Genomic DNA, 26596 nt, shown 5'->3' on the forward strand with positions numbered 1-26596 from the left:
AGTTAGAGAAGTCAATGTTCATACCATCAGGTTGGGGGCTACCCAGACGGAATATAAGATGTTGTTCCTCCAACCTGAGTGTGACTTCATCTTGACAGTAGAGGAGGTCGTGGATAGACATATCAGAATGGGAATGCCAACTGCCTACGGGACATCAACCGTCTTGACTTCACCATACCTTGTTCCCATTCCAACCTCACTCCTTCTGAATGCTGTACTCTCCACTCCCTCCGCTCTAATCCTAACCTTACTATAAAACCCGCCGATAAGAGGGGTGCTGTTGTAGTCTGGCGTACTGACCTCTACCTTGTTGAGGCACAGCGACAACTCGCGGATACCTCCTCTTATTTATCCCTCGATCATGACCCCACTAAGGAGCACCAGGACATTGTCTCCCACACCATCACCAACATTATCAGCTCAGGGGATCTCCTAACCACTGCTACCAACCTTATAGTTCCCACACCCCGCAATTCCCATTTCTACCTTCTACCCAAGTCCACAAACCTGCCTGTCCAGGTACACCCATTGTCTGAGCTTGCTCCTGCCCCACCAAACTCATTTCTGCATACCTCGACACTGTTTTATCCTCCCCTTGTTCAATCCCTTCCCATCTATGCTCGTGACACTTCTCACGCTCTGAATTTTTTCAATGACTTTAAGTTCCCTGGCCCCACCGCTTTATTTTCACCATGGATGTCCAGTCCCTATATACCTTCATCCCCCAGCAGGAAGGTCTCAAAGCTCTCCGCTTCTTTTTGGATTCTAGACCTAACCAGTTGTCCTCTATCACCACTCTCCTCCGTCTAGCGGAATTAGTCCTTACTCTTAATAATTTCTCCTTTGACTCCTTCCACTTCCTCCAAACTAAAGGTGTAGTCATGGGCACTCGTATGGTTCCCAGCTATGCCAGCCTTTTTGTTGGCTTTGTGGAACAATCCGTGTCACAGCCTACTGGTATCTGTCCCCCACTTTTCCTGCGCTACATCGATGACTGCATTGGTGCTGCTTCCTACACGCATGCTGGGCTCGTTGACTTCATTAACTTTGCCTCCAACTTTCACCCTGCCCTCAAGTTTACCTGTTCCATTTCCGACACCTCCCTCCCCTTTCTTGATCTTTCTGTCTCTATCTATGGAGACAGCTTATCTACTGATGTCTACTATAAGCCTACAGACTCTCACAGCTACCTGGACTATTCCTCTTCCCACCCTGTTTCTTGTAAGAATGCCATCTCCTTCTTGCAATTCCTCCATCTCCACTGCATCTGGTCTCAGGATGAGGCTTTCATTCCAGGATGAAGGAGATGTCCTCCTTTTTTGAAGAAGGGGGCTTCCCTTCCTCCACCATCAACTCTGCTGTCAAACACATCTCCCCCATTTCACGTACATCTGCTCTCACTCCATCCTCCCGCCACCCCACTAGGAATGGGGTTTCCCTTGTCCTCACCTACCACCCCACCAGCCTCCAGGTCCAACATATAATTCTTCATAACTTCTGCCACCTCCAACAGGATCCTACCACAAAGCACATCTTTCCCTCCCCCCCCTTTTCTGCTTTCCACAGGGATCGCTCCCTACGCGACTCCCTTGTCCATTCGTCCCCCCGTCCCTTCCCACCGATCTCCCTCCCAGCACTTATCCTTGTAGGCGGAATAAGTGCTACACATGCCCTTACACTTCCTCCCTCACCACCATTCAGGGCCCCAGACAGTCCTTCCAGGTGAGGCGACACTTCACCTGTGAGTCGGCTGGGGTGATATACTGCGCCCCGTGCTCCCGATGCTGCCTTCTATACATTGGCGAGACCCAACGCAGACTGAGAGATCGTTTCGCTGAACACCTACGCTCTGTCCGCCAGAGAAAACAGGATCTCCCAGTGGCCACACATTTTAATTCCATGTCCCATTCCCATTCTGATATGTCTATCCACGGCCTCCTCTACTGTAAAGATGAAGCCACACTCAGGTTGGAGGAACAACACCTTATATTCCGTCTGAGTAGCCTCCAGGCTGATGGCATGAACGTTGACTTCTCTAACTTCCATTAATGCCCCACCTCCCCTTTGTACCCCATCCCTTATTTATTTATTTATCTTTTTTTTCTTTCCCCCTTTTTTCTTTTTTCTCCCTCTGTCCGTCTCACTATAACTCCTTCCCCCTCCCCCTTTCTTTCTCCCTCAGCCTCCTGTCCCATGATGCTCTCCCTTCTCGAGCCTCGTATCCCTTTTGCCAATCAACTTTCCAGCTCTTAGCTCCATCCGTTCCCCCTCCTATCTTCCCCTATCATTTCGGATCTCCCCCTCCCCCTCCCACTTTCAAATCTCTTACTATCTCTTCCTTCAGTTAAACCTGACGAAGGGTCTCGGCCCGAAATGTTGACCATACCTCTTCCTATAGATGCGGCCTGGCCTGCTGCGTTCACCAGCATTTTTTGTGTGTGTTGCTCCCATTTTGACATGTCGATCCATGGCGTCCTCTTGTGCCAAGATGAGGCCAGCCTCAAGGTGGAGGACTAACACCTTATATTCCATCTGGTTACCTCCCCAATTTGAGACATGAATATTGATTCCTTTTGTTGAACAAATTTCCCCCTCCCCCCCATACCCTGTCCCCTTTCTCAATTCCCCACTCTGACTTTACAATTCTTTCCCCTGGGTCCCCTCTTCCTTCCCTTTCTACTATTGTCCACTGTCCTTTCCTATTGAATTCTTTCTTCTCCCGCCCTTGACCTTTCCCACCCACCTGGCTTCACCTATCACCTTCCAACTGGCCTCTTTCCCCCTTCCCCCCACCTTTAAATTCTGGCATCTTCCCCCCCCCTTCTCAGTCCTGAAGAAAGGTCTCGGCCAAAACGTTGACTGTTTATTCATTTCCATAGATGGTGCCTGACCTGCTGAGCTCCCCCAGCATTTTGTGTGTGTTAGTCTGACTTCCTTGTGAGAGTGAAAAATTTCGGTCTTCATGTCATTCGTACAGATCATTTAGTCACATCAATGTTTTGGGGCAGCGCTAAAGGAAAGCAAACTGGATTGGGTTTTTGGTGAGTTGACAAGAATGATTGATGAAGGTGGAGCTGTTGATGTTGTCTGTATGGATTTTAGTAAGGCACTTGACAAGGTCTCTCATAAAGAGTCTCAACCAGAGATTAATAAGCATGGGATCCGTGGCGAATTGGCTGCTTGCATTTGGACTGTCTTGTCGATAGAAGACAGAGGGTGGTGGTCGAAGGGACTTATTCTAGCTGGAGATCCGTGATTAGTGATGTTCCACAGGTTTCTGTACTGGGACCCCTGCTGTTTGTTTACATTGCTTATCAAAAGTATTCCCCCCCCCCCCCAGAGTTTTTGTGTTTTATTGTTTTACAACAGTGAATCACAGTGGATTTAATTTTGGTTTTTTGACACTAATCAACAGAAAAGACTCTTTCATGTCAAAATGAAAATAAATTTCTACAAATTGATCTAGATTTATTACAGTTATTAAATACAAAATAATTGATTGTGTAATTACTCACTCCCTTCAAGTCAGTATTTAGTAGATGCACCTTTGGCAGCAATTACAGCCCTGAGTCTGTGTGGATAGGTCTCTATCAGCTGTGCACATCTGGACATTGTAATTTTTCCCCATTCTTCTTTACAAAAGAGGACATGCTCTGTCAGATTGAATGGGGATCGTGGGTGAACAGCCCTTTTCAAGTCCAGCCGCAAATTCTCAATTGGACTGAGGTCTTGACTCTGATTTGACCACTCCAGGACATTAATTTTGTTGTTTTTAAGCCATTTCTGTGTAGCTTTGGCTTTATGCTTGGGGTCATTGTCCTGCTGGAAACGAAAATCTCCCACATCGCAGTTCTCTTGCAGACTACATCAGGTTTTCCTCCAGGATTTCCCAGTATTTTGCTGCATTCAATTTACCCTCTACCTTCACAATCTTTCCAGGGCCTGCTGCAGTGAAGCATCCCCACAGCATGATGCAGCCACCTCCATGCTTCACTGTAGGGATGGTGTGTTTTTGATGATGTGCAGTGTTTGGCTAATGCCGAACATAACGTTTAGTCTGATTGGTAAATGTTCAATTTTGGTTTCATCAGACAATAGAACCTTCTTCCAGCTGATGTCAGAGTCTTCCACATGCCTTCTGGCAAACTCTAGCCGAGATTTCATGTGAGTTTTTTTTCAACAGTAGCTTTCTCTTTGCCAGTCTCCCATAAAGCTGCAAGTGTCACCCAGGTAACACTTGTCTGCGCAGCCTCTCCCATCTCAGCCACTGAAACTTGTAACTCCTCCAGCGTTGTCATAGGTCTCTTAATGACCTCCCATGCTAAACCCCGTCTTGCACGTTCACCCGGTTCTTGAGGACAGTCTGCTCTTGGCAGATTTACAACTGTGCCATATTCTTTCCAGTTGAAAGAGTCCAGGCAAATTCAGTTCAGCTCAGTGTTCGTTTTCTGTAGGCCACCCTGATCCAAAATCACCCAAAGTACTAACAAAAAAAAGGAGCACCCAGAAACACATCATAGGGTTGTTACGTAACTGGAAACAATGAATATCAATTGAGACAGGTTATATAAAAACAACCAAACATTTATTAAACACGGATAAACAATAAAAAAAACAAACGAAAACCTTCACTGGAAGTTAACCGCTATCGTCACTCGGCACTGGTTCTTAAAGCGTTAAATGTGAAAACAGTTCTTAAAGCGGTAAAGTCAGATATAGTTCTTAAAATGGTAAATTCGAAAGTCCAGCAGATTTATACGTTCAATTGGGAGAGACTTCTCTGGAGAAGGATTTCTTCATAGACGTGACTTTCCTGCTGGTTCTGTCCAAAGGATTCATGATGCAGGAAATAAACAGTTTAAAACAACTGACCTTAAATTCTAGAGAGCAAACCTTGCATGAACTCTTTTCTCTTTTGGCAAGAGTTATCCTCGATGCAGGTGAGTCTCCTTCAACGAAGACTCAATAAGGTCGATCCTTTGTTAGACTGCCAAATGATACCGACTCCTCTCAATCCTTCGGGTCCTGTACTTCGATAAAGTCTTCACTCTCCTGTACTACTGCTGGAATAAGGTACATCAACATATCTAGAAAAAATTGCCAAAGCAGCACTATTGTACCTTGCAACAGAATGTACACTCTGTTTTAAAAATGAAACTGCGTCATAAAAACAAATATGCAACAGAAACGGAGACACAGACGCACGTTCTAGCTGGAAATCTAAAAACTAAAAACTAACTGCGTCGTCTGGGTTCTTCCCTTATATACCCGTGGTGCACATGTCATCACGTGACCTCACATTGGTGGGAAAATTACATCAGATGACCTCCAAAAGACCATTACATCATTCTCACAGGAAAAAAATCACAGATCTCCTTGAGGTATGTAACAGGGTCAACTACAGAGTCCAATCCATAAACCACATCGATTAATCCTGGCTCCAACACCATCCTCCGTTTGGTTAGATGCTTCTAGTGTTGGTGAATCAGGAAAGAGTTGGTGGGCGTATGTGATAGAATTTATTGCCACAAATGCCCTTGGAGGGCAAGTCATTGCAGTGGAAGTAGGTAGGTTCTTGATTGGTAAAGGCATCAAAAGTTACAGGGAAAAGGCAGAACAGAGTTGAAAGATAATAAATCAGCCATGATTGAATGGCAGAACAGGCTCGATGGGCCAAATGGCTAATTCTGCTCCTATGTCTTATGGTCTTAATAAGTTAAATATGCTTAGAGGTGACATCAGATGTATCTCAACTCTGGCAGAGTTTGCAGGCCATTACTTCCTACAAAGCAAAAGACAGCGATGCCTCACTACCAGATGAGCTCAATGCTTTGAAAGGGAGAATAAAACCACAGCTATGAAGATCCCTGCAGCATCTGGTGACCCTGTGATCTCCGTCTCTGAGGCTGCCATCAGACTGTCTTTCAAAAGGGTAAACTCTCACAAGACAGTAAGGCCCAATGGAGGACTTGGTAAGGCTCTGAAAACCTGGGCCAATCAAGGGCAACAATTATACCAGTGCCCAAGAAGATCAGCATGAGCTGCCTCCAGTAGCACTACATCTACAGTAATGAAATACTTTGAGAGGTTGGTCATGGCTATAAACAATGTCTGGTTCAGGAAGGACCTGGACCCACTGCAATTTGCCTACAGCCACAATAGGACTACAGCAGACACTATCTCAATGGCTCTCCGTGCAGGCTTGGATCACCCGGACAGTGCAAATACCTATGTCAGGATGCTGTTTATTGACTATAGTTCAGCATTTAACACCATCATTCCTACAGTCCTGATCAGAGAGCTACAGAACGTAGGCCTCTGTACCTCCTTCTGCATCTGGATCCTCGACTTCCTAACCAGAAGACCACAATCTATGCAGATTGGAAACAACATCTCCACCTCGCTGACAATCAACACTGGCACACACCAGGGATGTGTGCTTAGCCCACTGCTTTACTCTCTCTACACCATGACTATGTGGCTAGGCGTAGATCAAATGCCATTGTTGGCAGAATTTCGGATGCTGGCGAAGGAGTGTACTGGAGCCAGATATACCAGTTATTTGGGTGGTGTCGCAAAAACAACAGCAAGACCAAAGAGCTGATTGTGGACTTCAGAAAGCGTAAGACAAGGGAACACAAACAATCCTCATAGAAGGATCAGAAGATGAGAGAGTGAGTAATTTCAAGTTCCTGGGTGTCAATATCTCTGACAACCTAACATGACGCAACATATTGATGCAGCTATAAAGAAGGCAAGTCTGGCTCTATTTCATTCAGAGCTTGAAAGGATTTAGTTGGTCAACTAAAACACTCGAAAACTTCTGCAAAGGTACTTTGGAGTGCATCCTGAATGGCTGCAGCGCCATTTGGTATGCACAAGATCAAAGTAAGTTGCAAGAACTTGTAAAATTAGTCAACTCTATCTTGGGTACTAGCCTCCATAGTATCCAAGACATCTTCAAGGACCAGCACCTTAGGAAGGTGGCGTCCATCATGAAGGATTCCCACCACCCAGGACATGCCCTCTTTGCACTGTTACCACTGGGAAGGAAGTACAGAAGCCTGAAGGCACACTGTCAGTGATTCATGAACAGCGTCTCCCCCCCCCCCCACCCCATCTGATTTCTAAGTGAACATTGAACCCATGAACGCTACCTTTTATTTCTGTTTTTTTGCACTACTTGTTTTAACTTAACTGTTTAATAGACAGAAATATACCTAATATACCTCAGTTTTTTCTCTATATTTATTTACACAAGCAGTGAAGAAAGCGAATGGCATGCTGGCCTTCATAACAAGGGGAATTGAGTATAAGAGCAAAGAGGTCCTTCTGCAGCTGTATAGGGCCCTGGTGAGACCACACCTGGAGTACTGTGTGCAGTTTTGGTCTCCAAATTTGAGGAAAGACATTCTTGCTATTGAGGGAGTGCAGCGTAGGTTCACAAGGTTAATTCCCGGGATGGCGGGACTGTCATATGTCGAAAGATTGGAGCAACTGGGCTCGTATACTCTGGAATTTAGAAGGCTGAGAGGGGATCTTATTGAAACATATAAGATTATTAAGAGATTGGACACGCTGGAGGCAGGAAGCATGTTCCTGCTGAAGGGTGAGTCCAGAACTAGAGGCCAGAGTTTAAGAATTAGGGGTAGGCCATTTAGAATGGAGTTGAGGAAAAACTTTTTCACCCAGAGAGTGGTGGATATATGGAATGCTCTGCCCCAGAAGGCTGTGGAGACCAAGTCTCTGGATGCTTTCAAAAAAGAGATGGATAGAGCTCTTAAAGATAGTGGAATCAAAGGTTATGGGGATAAGGCAGGAACTGGATACTGACTGTGGATGATCAACCATGATCACAGTGAATGGTGGTGCTGGCTCGAAGGGCCGAATGGCCTACTCCTGCCCCTATTGTCTATTGTCTATCTCATGTATTTCATTGTACTGCCGCAAATTTAACAATTCTCGCAACATATGCCGGTAGTATTAAATCTGATTCTGAAGTTGCCAGGAAATAGGTTTGGGAAGTGGATCACACAAGATAATGCAGGCACGAGAATCCGGATTTAAAACAAACAGTAATTGGTAATCAGATTATTGTCACTTATACCGAGATAGAGAGAAAATGTATGTGCCATGCAGACAGATCACTCCATGCATGAGGTAGCACAAACGGGGACAAGAAAACAGAAGGCACAATCTGGTGTTATAGTGGACTAATTCTGCTCCTATCTCTCATAGTTATAGAGAAAGTGCAGTACAAGTAAATAAAATAAAGTGTAAGCACGATGTCACGGCAGCCCGAAGGTCGATCAGAAGTTGGAAGGGCAAGCCTGATGGATGAAGGCTGGAGATTGGAAGTCTGTCCAGGAGTTGGAGGACTGTCTGTGTGTGTGTGGGTGGTTGGGTAGGAGGGAGGGAATGGGCTTGCTTCTCCAGAATATTGTCAACAGGATCTTACATCTAACACGTCTTTGTTTCCACCTCACTTTCTGTAGGCATCAGTCCCTCCATGATTTCCTTGTCTATTCGTCCCTTTCCACTGATCTCCTTCCTGGCACTTATCCCTGTAAGTGGCAGAAGTGCTACACCTGCCCATTCACCTCCTCCCTCACCTCCATTCAGAGCCCTAAACAGTTCTTCCAGGTGAGGCACCCCTTCACCTGTGAGTCTGTTGGGGTCATCTAACCTATCCCAGTGCTCTTCCTCTTTATCGGTGAGACCTGAAGTAGGTTGGGGACCAGTTTGTTGAGCACAAAATAGTACGACTTCCCTTGTCAGCCACAGCTGTAGTATTTCTATGTTTTTGGAATACACCTATCCTGCATTTCCTCATTTTTCCCAGAAACACACGCCATTGATGGTCTGCTGACATCCTTGCCAGCAGCTCCTTCCAATTTACTTTGGCCAACTTCTCTCTCATAACACTGTAATTTCCCTTACTCCACTGAAATAATGCTATGTCAGACTTTACTTCCTCCCTATTAAATTTCAAGGTGAACTCAGTCATCTTGTGATCACTGTCGCCTAAGGGTTCTTTTACCCTAAGTTCCCTAATCATCTCCGGTTCATCACACAACACCCAATCCAGTATAGCTGATCCCCTAGTAGGCTCAATGACAAACTGCTCTAAAAAGCCACCTCAAAGGCATTCAACAAACTCACTCTCTTGAGATCCATTTCCAACCTGATTTTCCCAATCAACCTACATGTTGAAATCTCTCATGACTATCATAACATTGCCCTTTTGACATGCCTTTTCTAGTTCCTGTTGTAATCTTTGGTCCACATCCCAGCTACTGTTGTGAGGCCTGTATATAACTGCCATCAGGGTCCTTCCTCTTGCAGTTTCTTAACTCAATCCACAAGATTTCAACAGCTTCCGATCCTATGTCACATCTTTCTACTGATTTTATGCTATTCTTTACCAGTAGAGCCATGCTACCCCCTCTGCCTACCTTCCTATCCCTCTGATACAATGTGTAACCTTGGACATTCAACTCCCAACTACAACCATCCTTTCGCCATGATTCGGAGATGGCTACATCATACCCGACAATCTGTAAAACTGCAACAAGATCATTCACCTTATTTCTTATACTCCGTGCATTGAGATATAAAACTTTGAGTACTGTATTTGCTATCTTTTTGATTCTGCATCCCTAATGCACTGATACTCACTCTGCCGGCTGCAATTATGTCCTATCATCTGCCCGTCCTTCCTGACAGACTGACTGCATGCTATCTTTGCTTTTTTTACCATCCATCCTATCCTGAGTCCCTTCACTCCAGTTCCCACTCACTGAAAAATTAGTTTAAACCCTCCCCAACAGCTCTAACAAATCTGCCCGCGAGAATATTGGTTCCCCTCAGGTTCACGTACAACTGTCATTTTTGAACAGGTCGTATCTCCCCAGAAGAGGAGATCCCAATGATCCGAGAACCTGAAGCCCTGCCCTCTGTACCAGCTTCTCAACCACACGTTAATTTACCAAATCATCCTGTTTCTACCCTCACTAGCGCCTGACACAGGCAGTGATCCAGAAATTATTACCCAGGAGGTCTTGCTTCTCAGCTTTCTGCCTAGCTTTCTAAATTCTCTTTTCAGGACCTCATGCTTTTCCTTACTATGTCATTGGTACCAATATGTACCAAGACATCTGGCTGCTCTCCCTCCCCCTCCAAAATGTTGTGGACATGATCTGAGACATCCCTGACCCTGGCACTTGGGAGGCAACATACTATTCGGATGTCCTGTTCATGTCCACAGAATCTCCTGTCTGTTCCCCTGACTATCAAGTCCCCTATCACTACCACTCCCTCTTCTCCCTCTTTCCCTTCTGCACCATGGACCTGTGCTCAGTGCCAGTAATCCGGTTTCCATGGTATTCTCCTGGAAGGTCATCCTCCACACCAGTATCCAAAACAGTAATCTTATTATTGAGGGGAATGGCCACAGGGTTGCTCTGCACTAACTGTCTATTCACATTTCCGTTTCTCCTGACAGTCATCCAGCTACTCGCCTCCTGCAACTTTGGGGTGACAACCTCCCTGTAACTCTGATTGATTATCTCCTCACGCTCCTGTACAAGCCGAACATCATCCAGCTGCTGCTCTGGATCCCTGACACGGTCTTCAAGGAGCTACAGCTGGATGCATTTCATGCAGATGTGGTTCCCCGGGAGACTCTGGGTCTCCCAGGACTCCAGCATCCGGCATGAAGAACACACAACAGCTACTTACTGCACGAGGTACAGTAAGAGAAAACAAAAAAGGGAACCCTAACAGAAGCTTGCCCAGAGCCAATTCCTGTTTCAAGCTGAAGCCTCCTTTGAACCAAAGCCTGACACTCCTACTCTCATCACTCACCTACTCCCAACAATGGCCTCCCCGCTTGTTTGTCCCCTCTGTACTTTTAAACAAGCGTCACTGACCTGCGAGGCTCTCCTTTTAAACAAGTGTTGCTGGCTTTCGAGAAAACTCCTGCCACTGATTGGGCCGTCAGAATTTTGGCTGGAATATTCCCCCTCACCTGGCTTCACCAACTTCACCAACTTTTCATCACTTGCCAACTTAACTCCTTCCCATCCACCTACCTTATTCTGGTTTCTTTCACCTTCTTTTCCTATCCTAATGATGGGTCTCGGCCCAAAATGTCAACTGTTTATTTATTTCTATAGATGCTACCTGACCTGCTGAGTTCCTCCAGCATTTATGTGTCTAACACTCATTTTGCTGTTGTTTTGTTGTGTTTTGTGTTATTCTGCTGAACATTGTGGGCATGCTACATTGGTGCCTGAATATGTAGCGACACTTGTGGGCTACCCCAGTACATCCTTGACGTGTTGGTTGTTAAAGGAAGAAGGTGGCAGAGTTTGAATCAAAACATTGGTTATAATCAATTCCTATACCTTGCTGGAAGCCTGAGAAGAGTTGATTCGTCATATATGCCAAGAAAGCATTAGGTCCTTTTTAAAGAATGACACAGTCTGCACAGCAATGCAAGCCTAGTCTGAAAGGATCCTCTATGCTTTTAACCTAGAACATAGAACAGTACAGTACAGCACAGCACAGGAAAAGGCCTTTCGGCTCATGACGTCAAGTTAAATTTAATTAATGTGCCTGCACATCATCAATATCTCTCCATTCCTTCAGGACCAAGAATCTGCTTAAGTGTCTCTGAAATGCCACCATTGTTCCAAGCAACTACCACTGTCTGTGTGAGGAAAAGGAAACTTAGCTCACACATCTGCTTTAAAACTTTCTTCCTCTCTCTTAAACCTCTATCCTCTATTCTTTGACATTTTCACCTTGGAAAAAAGATCATAAGACACAGGAGCAGAATTAGGCCATTTGGCCCATTGAGTCTGCTCCACCATTTCATCAAGGCTCATCCACTTCCCCCCTCAGCCCCAATCTCCTGCCTTCTCCCTGTGTCCCTTCATGCCCTGGCTAATCAAGAATATATTGACCTTTGCCTTAAATATACTCAATGACTTGGCCTCCACAGCTGCCTGTGACAATGAATTCCACAGATTCACCACTCTGGTGAGAGAAATTCCTTCTCATCTCTATTCTAAAAGAACACCTATTCTGAGGCTGTGTCCTCTGGTCTTGGACTTCCCCACCATAGAAAACATCTCCACATCTGCCTGATCAAGGCCTTTCAACATTGGATAGCTTTCAATGAGCTCCCACTCATTCTTCTGAATTCCAGTGAGTAGAGACCCAAAGTTATCAAACACTTCTCATATGAGTATTCAATCCCGGAATAACTTTGTGAACCTTTTTTCAACGCTCTCCAATGTCAGCAGCATATCTTATCTTAGATAAGGGGCCCAAACTTCAAAAAGTCTCTGACTACCTACCCTATCTACTTCTCTCATAGTTTTATAAACTTACTTCAGATCTCCTCTCAACCTTCAACGCTCCAGAAAAAACAATCCAACCTGTCTTGCCCTGGAGGAGGAAACTAATCTTGAGCCATTTAGCTTTTCGGTGAATTTCGAGGATTTAGCGTCCCTGTAAGGTTACAGAGACAACTTCTTTTAATTCCTTTACCGAAGTGCTTGACATTTACAATCAAATTCCGGAAACAGGAAAAAAATCGTTGTCCCAACATAAGCGTTCTTTAACTTCGCGCAACAACAAGTTTAAAAACTTAGTAGAAGTTTCTGTTCATTATAGCCTCTCCAATTCAGGTGGTAGTTTCCTTGAGCTTTTTGTTTTAAAGCTCCTTTACTTCCTCCGTCACATCACCCTTCTGTTTATTATTTACTACACGCATCTCGTGTTATGCCACGGAGATCAGTTTCACCGACTGTGAGCAGTGCAGAGGGAGTAAGTGAGACTGCAAGGAGTTCTGCTGCGATAAGAGAGCACCCAGTCTTAAAAACAGTTTATTTGAAAAGGTGTGCTTTAGGACCCATTGGGAACCTGCTATCTGCCCAATAACGTTACTGTGAATGGGAGTGGTAAGCAGAGAGTTCTGCACTTTGAGAGGCTCGCAGTGAGTGAATGTGGAACAGCCCCTCTGCTGGAACGCTGCCTGTACGCTGGGCCTTGGAGCTACAATGAAGTGTCTTTGTGTGAAGTGAAACAGATCACAGCAACGGGATTGTTTGTGTGTTGATGGGAGGTGAGATAATCTTGCACTCAGTCCATACTTTAACCAGCGAGAGCTGACAGACGACTGAAAAGTTGCTTTCGGAAGAATCGTTTCAGTCTGTGGTTTGGATGCCTCGGTGAGGAAGTTTTTAGTACACGTTACCCATTCGATGATTCTGGTGAGTTTCCTTTAAGTGAACAAAGTTTATCATTTGGAAAATTCAAAGCTGTGTGTGAAGTCTGTTTGAAGGTCAGCTGCCCATTCCATGATTGGTTTAAACAGGCAGCAACTGCTGATTGACGTTTAACCATGATCTTCGCAAATACTCGAGAATCTCCTCAAGCAGGGAGACTTTTCCTTGGTATTTAGGAATAAGTGCCTTCCCAGTTTGGTCTTAGTGGCACAGTGTCAAATCGGAAAAGTTTCCTTTGCTTTTCAAGGGGAACTGCCTTCTTAATTAATTCTGTGATATGCAAAATCATTCCATTTCAAATGAATTCCCTTCCAAGGATTGAAACAATGAAGCATTTTATTTCTCAAGTGTTTGATTTCCTGTGAATGGTGTGGCTCACAGGGTCTGCTGTTGAGGGTGGGGAAGGGGGGGTGGTGTGGTGGTTGGTCTAGTGTGTGGTTCGATCAGGCGACTGGTGACGAAACATCGGACTGTGGGCGCAAGCTGAGCCCTCACCAGCTCGAAGCATGTAATGTAAATGGGAAGTGAATTGTAATGCTTGGTCTGGCATAGTCTGAGCAGTCTAATGGTCATAACTACGTGCGGAGAATTGAGAAACTGGGATTCTTCACCTCTAAATAGAGGATGAGGAGCAGGGCTGGTCTGTTTGGACTCCAGAACTCATAGCAATCACAGCTGAAGAGTGACCTAACTCTAAACACCAGCCTTTCTCTCCCAAGCCCTAAAGCACCCTTGTACAGCTTTAACTATCAATCTCAGATTAAACCCTTAATATTACAAATAAGACATTATTAAATCTGTGAATATTTTTTAAAAAAAAGCAATTAAACTGATATAAATTAACATTTGTGGAAAAAGAGTTCAAAGTAAATTTATTGTCGAAGTACTTGTATGTCACCATATACAACCCTGAGATTCATTTTCTTGAGGGTATACTCAACAAATCTATAGAACAGTAGCAAAACAGCAGAATCAGAATCAAGTTTATTATCACTGGTGTGAAATTTGTTAACTTAGCAGTAGCAGTTCAACGCAATACATAATCTAGCAGAGAGAGAGAGAAAAAAATTAAAACAATAATAAATGACCAAGTAAATCAATTATGTATGTTGAATAGATTTTTTAAAAAATGTGCAAAAGCAAAAATACTGTATATTTTTAAAAAAAGTGAGGTAGTGTCCAAAGCTTCAATGTCCATTTAGGAATCGGATGGCAGAGGGGAAGAAGCTGTTCCTGAATCACTGAGTGTGTGCCTTCAGGCTTCTGTACCTCCTACCTGATGGCAACAGTGAGAAACGGGCATGCCCTGGGTGCTGGAGGTCCTTAATAATGGGCGCTGCCTTTCTGAGACACCGCTCCCTATAGATGTCCTGGGTACTTTGTAGGCTAGTACCCAAGATGGAGCTGACTAGATTTACAGCCTTCTGCAGCTTCTTTCAGTCCTGTGCAGTAGCCCCTCCATACCAGACAGTGATGCAGCCTGTCAGAATGCTCTCCATGGTACAGGTATAGAAGTTTTAGAGTGTACTTGTTGACATACTAAATCTCTTCAAACTCGTAATAAAGTATAGCCACTGTCTTGCTTTCTTTATCACTACATTGATACGTTGGGACCAGGTTAGATCCTCAGAGATCTTAACACCCAGGAACTTGAAGCTGCTCACTCTCTCCACTTCTGATCCCTCTGTGAGGATTGGTAAGTACTCCTTCATCTTACCCTTCCTGAAGTCCACAATCAGCTCTTTTGTTTTACTGATGTTGAGTGCCAGGTTGTTGCTGCGGCACCATTCTATCAGTTGGCATATCTCACTCCTGTCCGCCCTCTCGTCACCACCAGAGATTCTACCAACAATGGTTGAACCATCAGCAAATTTGTAGATGGTATTTGAGCGATGCCTAGCCACACAGTCATGGGTATCTAGAGAGTAGAGCAGTGGGCTAAGCACACACCCCTGAGGTGCACCAGAGTTGATCGTCAGCGAGGAGGGTATGTTATCACCAATCCGCACAGAAGGTGGTCTTCCGGTTAGGAATTTGAGGATCCAATTGCAGAGGGAGGTACAGAGGCCCAGGTTCTGTAACTTCTCAATCAGGATTGTGGGAATGATGGTATTAAATGCTGAGCTATCGTCGATGAACAGCATCCTGACGTGGGTTTTTATGTTGTCTAGGTAGTCTAAAGCCGTGTGGAGAGCCATTGAGATTGTGTCTGCCGTTGACCTATTGTGGCGATAGGCAAATTGCAATGGGCCCAGGTCCTTGCTGAGGCAGGAGTTCAGTCTAGTCATAACCAACCTCTCAAAGCATTTCATCACTGTCGATGTGAGTGCTACTGGGCAATAGTCATTAAGGCAGCTCACATTATTCTTCTTAGGCACTGGTATAATTGTTGCCTTTTTGAAGCAAGTGGGAACTTCTGCCTTTAGCAGTGAGAGGTTGAAAATGTCCGTGAATACTTCTGCTGATTGGTTGGCACAGGTTTTCAGAGCCTTACCAGCATCAATGAAAGATCAACCAGAGTGCAGAAGACAACAAACTGTGCAAATGCAAGTATAAATAAATAGCAATAATATCGAGAATATGAGATAACGAGAAAAAGTCCTTAAAGTGAGATCATTGGTTGTGGGAATGTTTCAATGATGGGGCAGATAAGTGCAGTTATTCCCTTTTATTCGGGAGCCTGATGGTTGAGGGATAGTAATTGTTCTTAAGGGCAGTGGTGCAAGTCCTGAGGTTCTTAGACCTTCGACCTCATGGCAGCAGCGAGAAGAGAGCATGACCTGATATCTAGATGTCCAAATGGTGTTTGAAATGTTTATCACCTTCAGGCTCCTGAACCAGAATAGATAACTTCACTCACATCAACACTGAATTGATTTCACAACCTATGGAGTTTTGGGGACTGTACAACTCACATTCTCAGTATTATTTATCTACTCATTTTTTTTTGTATTTACACACTCTGTTGCAATTTGGTTGCTTGTTTGTCTGTCTTTGTGTAGTTTTTCATTCATTCCATTGAATTTCCTTGTACCATTGAATTACGTACTTACTGCCCATTTCACTGGCATTTAGGACAGCAATGGCTGTCCTCCATCTCTGGCAGTGTTCAATGCTTCCTTCATATCAGTAAACAACAGGAATTCTGCAGATGCTGGAAATTCAAGCAACACACATCAAAGTTGCTGGTGAACGCAGCAGGCCAGGCAACATCTCTAGGAAGAGGTACAGTCGACATTTCAGGCCAAGACCCTTTGTCAGGACTAACTGAAGGAAGAGTTAATGAGAGATTTGAGAGGGGGAGGGGGAGATCCAAAATGGTAGGAGAAGACAGGAGGGGGAGTGATGGAGCCAAGAGCTGGACAGGTGATTGGCAAAGGGGATATGAGAGAATCATGGGACAGGAGGCCCAGGGAGAAAGACAAGGGGGGGGGGACCCAGAGGATGGGCAAGAGGTATAGTCAGAGGGAGAAAAAGGAGAGATAGAGAAAGAATGTGTGTATAAAAATAAATAATGAATGGGGTACGAGGGGGAGGTGGGATATTAGCGGAAGTTAGAGAAGTCAATCTTCATGCCATCAGGTTGGAGGCCTTCATATCATATCATGTCGGTAGCTTGGTTTTCTCTATTATCAGTCATGTAAGCCCTGGATGGAGAATCAGGAATACTATTGTACACAGATGTAGAAGGATTCTTCATTGCTGTTTCCACAACAATGTTGTTTTCCCAGTCAGGGTCATTAGCCCTGAGCTGAACCCCCGAACCTAGAGGATCGGTGGACCACTCTTAGTCTAGCCTCTACCCTTTGACCTGTTTGGCATGGGTGACCCTACCAAGAGCCAAAGCATAAACCACTGCCTCCAGCCAACATAACTCTCTAAGTCATTGAGACATGCAAGCCTCCGAACCCTACCACAAGGTTGTGGTCCTCTTGGAAGTCTTCTATGAATGCCCGCAAAATTGAATCTCAGGATAGTATATGGTGACGTATGTGCTTTGATAATAAATTTACTTTGAACTTTGAGCTTTAAGAAAGACTGACCCAGACCCACTGAAGGAATCTGTCTAGTTGTGGATGGAATATATTAGGGAAGCTATAAAGACTATTTAGAAGTTGCAGAAGAGATTTACTAGTTATGATACCAGGGCTGAGGAAGTTTAGTTATGTGGACAGATGGGAGAAACTCTTTTTTTTCTTGGAACAGAGGAGGCTGCAGGACAGCTGACTAGATGTTTAAAATTAGGAAGGGTATAAGTGGTGGGGATGGGGTGTAAGGCTCTCCTTCCCTGATGATGGCTGGGAGTGATGTCTTGCAAAGAAAGTGCCCAGAAGAAGACAATGCAAACCAGTTCTGTAGAATTTGCCAAGAACCATCATGGTCATGAGACCGTGATTGTCTGCGTCATATGACACGGCATATGATGATGAGAGGCAGAGAGACTCTTCCTACTGTCAGAAAGATCATTAACTTGTGTAGTAGAATGAAACTGATGGCAGAAGGACCAAAGCTGACTTGAGGAACATTATGACAGGTTGGAATCAGGAAGATATTGTCAGGGGTAGGAGTAGAGGCAGATTTAATTGTAGAACATAAAAGGAAGATAGTTCAGTATCTGAAAGGCAAGCAACTACAGGACAAAGGGAGAGGTGGAGAAGAAAGGCTAGCTGGATATCTCTTAGATAAGAGCTGATACAGACTCAATGTGAAAAATGACCTGTTTCTATGCTTTAATCAGAGGGTAACACTTTGGCATGGCTTTAAGCTTTAGCAGACTAACAAAATTAACATAGAATAGGCATTAACAGGTCATTTGCTGGCAGAAAGAAGATGTAAAGAATGGTGTGGTGCAGGGATCAGTGCTGGGTCTCAGTTTTGTACTGCTTGTACAAATGACTTGGATGAAGCCATTGAAGCCACTGACAGTATGGTTGCAAAAATAACGAGGAAAGTGAGTTGTTAAGAGGTCCTTATTTGCATGGTGTATCTGGCCAATGTAGTTAAGTCGGGTCACTATTTTAGGCGATCAGCTCCAGAGAAAAATCTGTATCGTGGAACAAGTTCCAATGCAATAACTAAAGGCATGGAATCAAATTAAGAGCAAGGTTCGGTCAGAAACACTTCCATGTACAGAGACAAATAACAATTAAAGCTTGTATCTACAAGTGGTAATTAAGTCCAGGTCAATTTGATTCAAGATTCAAGATTCAAATATTCAAAAAAAACTTCATTGTCATTCTAACCATACATCAGCTCTGCAGGGCAGAATGAGACAGCAATTCTCAGGGGCAGTGCAATCATAACATAACAAATGCAACACTAAATAATAAACATAACAATAAATAGTAAAACACAACAGTCACATGTCAGTTAAAATCAGTTGTAAGTGTCCAGTGCAAGTTAAAGGTGTCCAAAGCAGAGTCAGGTAGAGCAGCTATTCAGCAGTCTGACTGCCTGTGGGAGGAAGCTGTTTAGTAGCCTTGTGGTTTTAGTTTAGATGCTCCTGTAATGTTTGCCTGATGGCAGAAGAACAAACAGTTCATGGAGAGTGTGTGAGGGGTCTTTAATGATGTACCGTGTCTTCTGGAGGCATCGACTCTGAAAGGGGTCTTGGACAGAAGGTAGGGAGACCCCAATAACCTTCTCTGCTCCCCTAACCACCCTCTGCAAGGCTTTTTTGTCGACAGCACTGCAGCTGGAGTACCAGGTTGTGATGCTAAAGGTCAGCACACTCTCAACCACGCCTCTGTAGAATGTAGTTAAGATGTTAGTGGGGAGTGATGCTTGTTTAAGCTTCCTCAGAAAGTGCAATCTCTGCTGGGCCCGTTTTACAATCCCAGTAGTGTTCCTGGACCAGGTGAGATTGTCCGAGATCTGCACCCCAAGGAACTTGATGTTTTCCACTCTCTCCACTGTGGAGCCGCTGATGCTGAGGGGTGTGTGCTCAGGCTGAAACCGTATGAAATCAATGATCATCTTCCTGGTTTTGGTGACATTAAGCATCAAGTTGTTATCACTGCACCAGCTCTCTAGGTGTTTGACCTCCTCCCTGTACATAGTTTCATCATTTTTGCTGATGAGCCCCACCACTATGGTATCTCCTGCAAATTTAATGATCAGGTTCTCCTTGAATCTGGCCACACAGTTATGTGTTAGCATGACTATGCAAGTTAATGATTTAAAATTAAGAATTGAGTTATGTTAATTATTAATTTTGAAGTAGTTAATCAGAGATTTACTCTGTAGTTTACATTATGATGTGTTCCTGGTTTCTTGTCACCTCTTTTATTTTGGGCAATTTTGAATTGGGGCAGCCTGCAGATAACACATACTGAACTGAGCTGAATTGAATATACTTGGACTCTTTCATTTTTGTTTTTTATATTCTGTGTTTTTTTTTTGCTCATCTTTTTTGTTGCCATTTGCACGACTTGTTTTTATTTTGTGCCTGGGTGGTGGCGGGGTGGGGGGGGTATTAATATCTTCCTTTGAACAGTTCCATGGTGTTTCTTTGTTTGGGAGCTGTCTGTGAGGAAGACAGGGTGTGGTATGCTGCATGTACTGTGTACTTTGACAATAAATATACTTTGAATCTTTGACATAGACTGATTTGCCAAGTTTTGTTTTTATGGATTATGCAGCTTCCAACTGGCAACACCTGAAAACAACATCTTGGGCAATCCCATGGGTTCAAAGAGAACTTGCTTCCATTCCAGAACTGAACTCTTTTCAGTTCTGGTCACCTTATTATAGGGAGGATATAGAAACTTTAGAGAGTGTGAAGAGGAGATTTACCAGGATGCTGCTTAGATTAGAATGTATGTCTTTTTTTGGAAATGTTGAGTGAGCTAGTGCTTTTCTCTTTGGAGGGAAGGGGGATGAAGGGTGACTTGATAGAGCTGTAAAAGATGATAAGAGGCATAGATAGATTGGACATCAATGACTTTTTTTTTCTCCAGGGCAGAAATGTCTTAATCAAGAGGACATAATTTTAAGGTGATTGGAGAGAAGTATAGGGGAGAATGTCAAAAATAGTTTTTTTTTAAACAGAGCAGTGTGTGCATGAATCATACTGTCATAAGTGGTGGTAGGGACATGTTTAGGTGACCCTTAGATAGGTACATAGATGAAAGAAAAATTGAGGGCTGAAAGGCAGGAAACATTGGTTTGATCTTAAAATAGCTTAAAAGTCAGCACAACATTGTGGGCCCAAGTGTCTGTACTATTCTATTTCCATGTTCCAGGTTTTAGTGTCTTGAATCAGAATCAGGTTTAACAACACCTGTATAAGCCGTGAAATTTATGATTATGAAGACATGTAGTCCTCTTTTATTGTCATTTAGTAATGGATGCATTAAGAAATGATACATTATTTCCTCCAGTGTGATATCACAAAACACAGGACAAACCAAGACTGAAAAAACTGACAAAACCACATAATTATAAAATATAGTTACAAACAGTGCAACAATACCATAACTTGATGAAGTCCATGAGCACAGTAAAGTTCAAAGTTTCTCAAATGTCCCACATCTCACGCAGACGGGAGAAGGAAGAAAACTCTCCCTGCCATGCCGACCACAATCCGACTCGGAGTCATCCGAAAACTTCGAGCTCTGATCAGCTCTCCAACACCGAGTACTGAGCACCATCTCTGTCCGAACGATTTCGACCTCCTCCTCGGTCGCCAAAAGCAGGCAAAGCTGGGGATTTTGAGGCCTATCCTCCGAAAGGTTCCCGACCACACAGTAACGACAGCAGCGAACGGGCATTTCAGAAATTTCTCCAGCTGTTCCTCTGTGCTTTCGCGTCCATTCTCCATCAAATCAGAATTGTCCACGGCCCCTATTTAACAGATACGATATCATTTTCGCCATCTTTGTTAACTTAGCGGCAGCAGTACAATGCATTGCATGATAATACAGACAAAATAAGTAAATTAATTACAGTAAGTATATGTATGTATATTAAATAGTTAAAATAAAAATATGGCTAAAACAGAAATAATAAAGTGAGGTGTTCATGGATTCAATGTTGATTTAGAATACAAATGGCAGAGGGGAAGAAGCTGTTCCTGAATCGCTGAGTGTGTGTCTTCAGGCTTCTGTACCTCCTTCCTGACAGTAACAATGAGAAGAGGGCATACCCTGGATGATGGGGGTCGTTTTTCTGAGGTACCACTCCTTGAAGATGTCATGGCTACTGCGGAGGCTAGTACCTATGTTGGAGCTGACTAATTTTACAATCAAAGTAGTTTTTTGAGGCCGATGCAGGAAAAGTAGACTCTTCCCAGATAGGGAAGGTGAGTTGCTATTTTGTGAGGAAGTGTGCTCCTTCCACTGCCTATCTGGGACATCTCTGCCCGCCAAATGCATGAAAGCAAGTTTCTGAATACAAGCTGAATGCTCTTTCTCCACTATGAGTGAGTCATGAGCTAAAGATCTTAGAGTTAGGATGGGATTACATTTGTTCAAGCATATTTGTCAATCTTTTCTTTTGTCTCCACGGTAATCTCTTCATGTAAAAGAGCTTGGAATGAATTATCTGTTTCGGGAGTCTGTTGGCATATATGAGATAGACATGTCTGCACAATGTAGCCAAATGAGAGTAACCAGGTCTCACTGTTGGGGCCGTTGGCCTGGGAGAGGGGACTGGGTATGGATCACTCGCTCTTTCAATGAACGTAGATGACGTTACAGAGATGACTGTGGTATCAGATTCAGATTCTGATTTATTAAAGTTGAAAGTAAATTTATTACAAAGTACATTAGTTACGGCCTGATATGCCACTGGTGTTTAGCGCAGCAATGAAGGTCCTCCATTTTTGTCTGTCCTTGGCCATCTTCTCTATTGTGCCCCAGGAGTGGTTCAGGGTCCTCACTTCTGCATCTACAGTTTGGCATCAAGTTGCTTTGGTCTCCTGCATTTTCTCTGCCCTTCAGGCATCCAGTGAAATGCTGTCTTCTTGATGGAGTTGGCCCCTCTTCTCATCATGTGCCCAATCCATCCGTAACAATTCCTCATGATGATTGTGGCCACGTCTTCTTGATGACACTAAAGGAGTAGGGTGTTGTTGGACATCTTGCTTGGGCCAGAAAATACCAAGGATCTTCCGAAGGCTCAGGGTGTGGAATGATGACAGCTTGGCAAGGTTGTTCTCTGTCATGCCCCAGGATTCTGACCTTACAGAACACAGCTCTGATACAGCTTCACCTTGGTGTGGATGCTGTTCTTGGTTGTGATCATCTTTCCTTCCTAAGTATAAAACTGTTTCACCAGTTGCTGCCTTTATTCTACCAGACAGTGTCCATCTGCTTTCAATGATATGTGTAGGTTGTAATGACGCATTTCTGCAGTTGTTTGTGCTAGCTTGCCAGTGTTGTTCATGGTTTGTACATTCCAAAAAACAACTTTGGTCTTAGTCCTGGTGGTATTCAGGGCTTCCTTCATCATGTCAGTAGCTTCCGCTCGGTTTTCACGACTGTCAGTCATGCAAGTCTCGGGTGGAGGCTCAGGAACACCATCTCACACAGATGTAGACGGATTCTTCATTTTTTTCTTTGACCAGTTCTCGACCAGTCAGGGTTGTTAGCCCTGAGCTGAACCCCCAACCTGGAGGACTGGTGGACCACGCTTAGTCTGGCTTCTACTCTTTCACCTGTTGGCATGGGTGACCCTACCAAGAGCCAAAGCACAAGGCCCTGACTCCAGCCAATATATGTCTCCAGGTCATCAAGGCACACAAGCCTCCAAACATTACGGAAAGATTGTGGTCCTCTTGGAGGACCAAAGTATGTATATGTCACTATATAGTACCCCGAGATTCATTTTATTGTCACCTACTCATTCATACTTACTCTACATTGAAACATACAGTGAAATGCATCATTTGCGTTAACAACCAACACCCATAAGGATGTGCTGGGGACAGCCCACAAGGGTCACAATACATTCCAATGCCAACATAGTATACCCACAGTGTTCAACACAACAACAACACAATCAGCAGCAGCAGCAACAACAGACGAGAGCAAGACAACAGCAAACCAGACTCTTTTACCACACTCCCAGCTACCCACCGGCTCACACATACACATAGGCAGGCCCTCAACCCCAGGACAGGCTACCTCAGGGCCTTCAGTCCTTGGTCCTGGACTTTCAGATACCTGGCCTTCAATTTCCAGTCTCTGACCCGGGCTCAACCTTCAAGCCCCAATCTCTGGACTCGCTGAGCTCTAGCCTTCAACTTAAAGTAATGGGTTTGACCTTTTCTCTGGTGCTTGAGAAGTCTGCTGTATGCAGTCCAGGTCTCAGATACAACAGGAAGGGCAGCAATGCTGCCTATTGAACTTGTGCCTTGTCTGACGTCTTGAGCTTCGTACACCCTCTTCCTCAGTTAGACATGCAAGGATGGATAAGAAGGTGTATTGGCTCTCATTGGCTAGAAGATTGTATTCAAGAACTACAAGGTAATGTTACAGCTCTATAAAACCCTGGTTAGACCACACTTGGAATATTGTGTTCAGTTCTGGTCTCATTATAGGAAGGATGTGAAAGTTTCTGAGAGAAGGCATGGCAGATTTATCAGGAAGCTGTCTGGTCTAGAAGGCATGTCTCGTGAGAACAGGTTGAGTGAGCTAGGATCTTCCCGCTTTGGAGCCGAAGAGTTTTGAGAGGTGACTTGATAAAGGCGTACAAGGTTGATAAGAGACATGGATAGAGTGGAAAGTCTGAGACTTTTTCCTAGGATGGAAATGGCTAATACAAGACATCATAATTTTAAAGTATTGGAGAAAGGTATGGGGGGTATGTCAGAGGTACATTAGCAAATTTGCCGATGACACAAAGCTGGGTGGCAGTGTGAAATGTGAGGAGGATGTTATGAGAATGCAGGGTGACTTGGACAGGCTGGGTGAGTGGGCAGATGCATGGCAGATGCAGTTTAATGTGGATAAATGTGAGGTTATCCACTTTGGTGGTAAGAACAGGAAGGCAGATTATTATCTAAATGGAGTCAAGTTAGGAAAAGGGGAAGTACAACGAGATCTAGGTGTTCTTGTACATCAGTCACTGAAAGCAAGCATGCAAGTACAGCAGGCTGTGAAGAAAGCTAATGGCATGCTGGCCTTCATAACAAGGGGAATTGAGTATAAGAGCAAAGAGGTCCTTCTGCAGCTGTACAGGGCCCTGGTGAGACCACACCTGGAGTACTGTGTGCAGTTTTGGTCTCCAAATTTGAGGAAGGACATTCTTGCTATTGAGGGAGTGCAGCGTAGGTTCACAAGGTTAATTCCTGGGATGGCGGGACTGTCATATGTCGAAAGATTGGAGCGACTGGGCTTGTATACTCTGGAATTTAGAAGGCTGAGAGGGGATCTTATTGAATCATATAAGATTATTAAGGGATTGGACACACTGGAGGCAGGAAGCATGTTCCCGCTGATGGGCGGGTCCAGAACCAGAGGCCAGAGTTTAAGAATAAGGGGTAGGCCATTTGGAACGGAGTTGAGGAAAAACTTTTTCACCCAGAGAGTGGTGGATATATGGAATGCTCTGCCCCAGGAGGCTATGGAGGCCAAGTCTCTGGATGCTTTCAAGAAAGAGATGGATAGAGTTCTTAAAGATAGCAGAATCAAAGATTATGAGGATAAGGCAGGAACTGGATGCTGATTGTGGATGATCAGCCATGATCACAGTGAATGGCGGTGCTGGCTCGAAGGGCCGAATGGCCTACTCCTGCACCTATTGTCTATTGTAAGTTCTTTACATTGAAAGTGGTCAGTGCTTGGAATACCCTACCAAGAGGTAGAGGCAGATGCATTGGGGCAGTTAAGAAACTCTTAGATAGGCACATGGATGCTAGAAAAATGGAGGGCTATCAAGGAGCGAAGGGTTAGATTGATTTTTTAGTAGGTTAAAAGGTGAGCACAACATCACGGGCCAAAGAGCCTGTACTGTGCTGTATTGTTCTATGTTCAACCAAAGGTACTGTTGGTGTGTTGAAGACATCACAAATGTCTGCCTTACCCAGAGGAGGGTGGTAGGTACAACATGAATACTGGCCATTAGGCCAGATGTAAGGAGTAGTCCTCATCCCACCCCTCCCCATGGTACTGTATCCCTTCAGCATCCCACCTAATTCTCTCAAATGTTGACTCAGACTCTGCATTAGTTTCAAACTTTGGTATGCCCTGGAACTGCAAGTTCTGAGTTAGAGCTGACAGTACAACTACTTATTTAGGATTGATATCTTTAAGATAAAGGTAGTTATCTGGTAATCCTACTGGTATCTCACCAAGGCAGTGTTAGCCTGTGCCTGCCTCTCCAGTGAGTGGATTACCCAACAGTAAAAGGCAATAGTTACTACCCGTCTAGAAAATATCCTTTCTCTGCCAACACACTTGTGCTTACCTGCATTCTGATAGAGGAGTTATTGTACGCTGTGGTTTTACATTTCAGGCATGCATTCTCCATTGTATCCTAACCGCTGGAACAGTGCCTTAGTATTCATGGTGATCGTGGGTGCAGAGGGGAGAGAGCTGTGCTTTGAATTGGATTTCCAATCCCTTCCAGAACATCCAGAGATGTTCCAGAATCAAATAAAATCACAAAGAGACGACTGGAGGATAAATCTATTCATTAGATTTCAAAGCAAATTCAAAGTAAAATTATCAAGTTATTTACTATACATGTTGCCATTACCACCCTGAGATACATTTTCTTGTAAGCATTCACAGTAAAGCAAAGAAATTTAGTAGAATTGAAGAAAAACAACACTCAGAGACAGACAATAACCAATGTACAAAATACAACCTATGCAAATACAAAAATAATAAATAAGCAAAGTAAATAATACAAATCCTTGAAAGTGAGTCCATAGACTGTGGAAATAGTTCAGCGTTGAGGTGAGTGAGGTTATCTATGCTGATTCAGGAGCTTGACGGTGGAAGGATAATAACTGTTTCTGAACACAAGAAAATCTGCAGATGCTGAAAATCCAAGGCAGCACACACAAAATGCTGGAGGAACTCAGCAGGTCAGACTGCATCTACGGAAATGAATAAATAGTTGATGTTTCGGGCTGAGACCCTTCTTCAGGACTGGAAAGGAAGGGAAGAAGTCAGAATAAGAAGGTAGGGGGAAGGGAGGAAGAATAACTGTTGCTGAACCTGGTGGTATGGGATCTAAGGCCTTTCTACCTTCCTCCAGATGACAACAGCAAGAAGAGAGCATGGCCTGGATGCTGGAGTCCTTGATGATGGAAGGATTTATCTTTGAAGAGTCTCTTAAGTATATCT

General features: G+C 44.1%; 1 protein-coding gene across 4 annotated transcripts in view; it reads left to right on the forward strand.

The window, feature by feature from the left end:
* Positions 1-26596, forward strand: part of LOC140191261 (long-chain fatty acid transport protein 1-like) — an 89292-nt gene that overhangs the window by 9186 nt on the left and 53510 nt on the right. Inside the window, exons 1-2 of one of the 4 annotated variants that reach the window (XM_072248509.1) lie at positions 12821-13283; positions 14916-14994. The exons of 1 other annotated variant lie outside the window; for it this stretch is intronic. The gene's annotated coding sequence lies outside the window, so the exon portion shown is untranslated. Of the gene's footprint in view, positions 1-12820; positions 13284-14915; positions 14995-26596 lie in introns of those variants that run through there. 2 more of the 4 variants (XM_072248507.1, XM_072248510.1) reach the window with 2 other exon arrangements.

This window comes from Mobula birostris, chromosome 32, assembly GCF_030028105.1.
Source record: "Mobula birostris isolate sMobBir1 chromosome 32, sMobBir1.hap1, whole genome shotgun sequence".
Lineage (NCBI taxonomy): Eukaryota > Metazoa > Chordata > Chondrichthyes > Myliobatiformes > Myliobatidae > Mobula > Mobula birostris.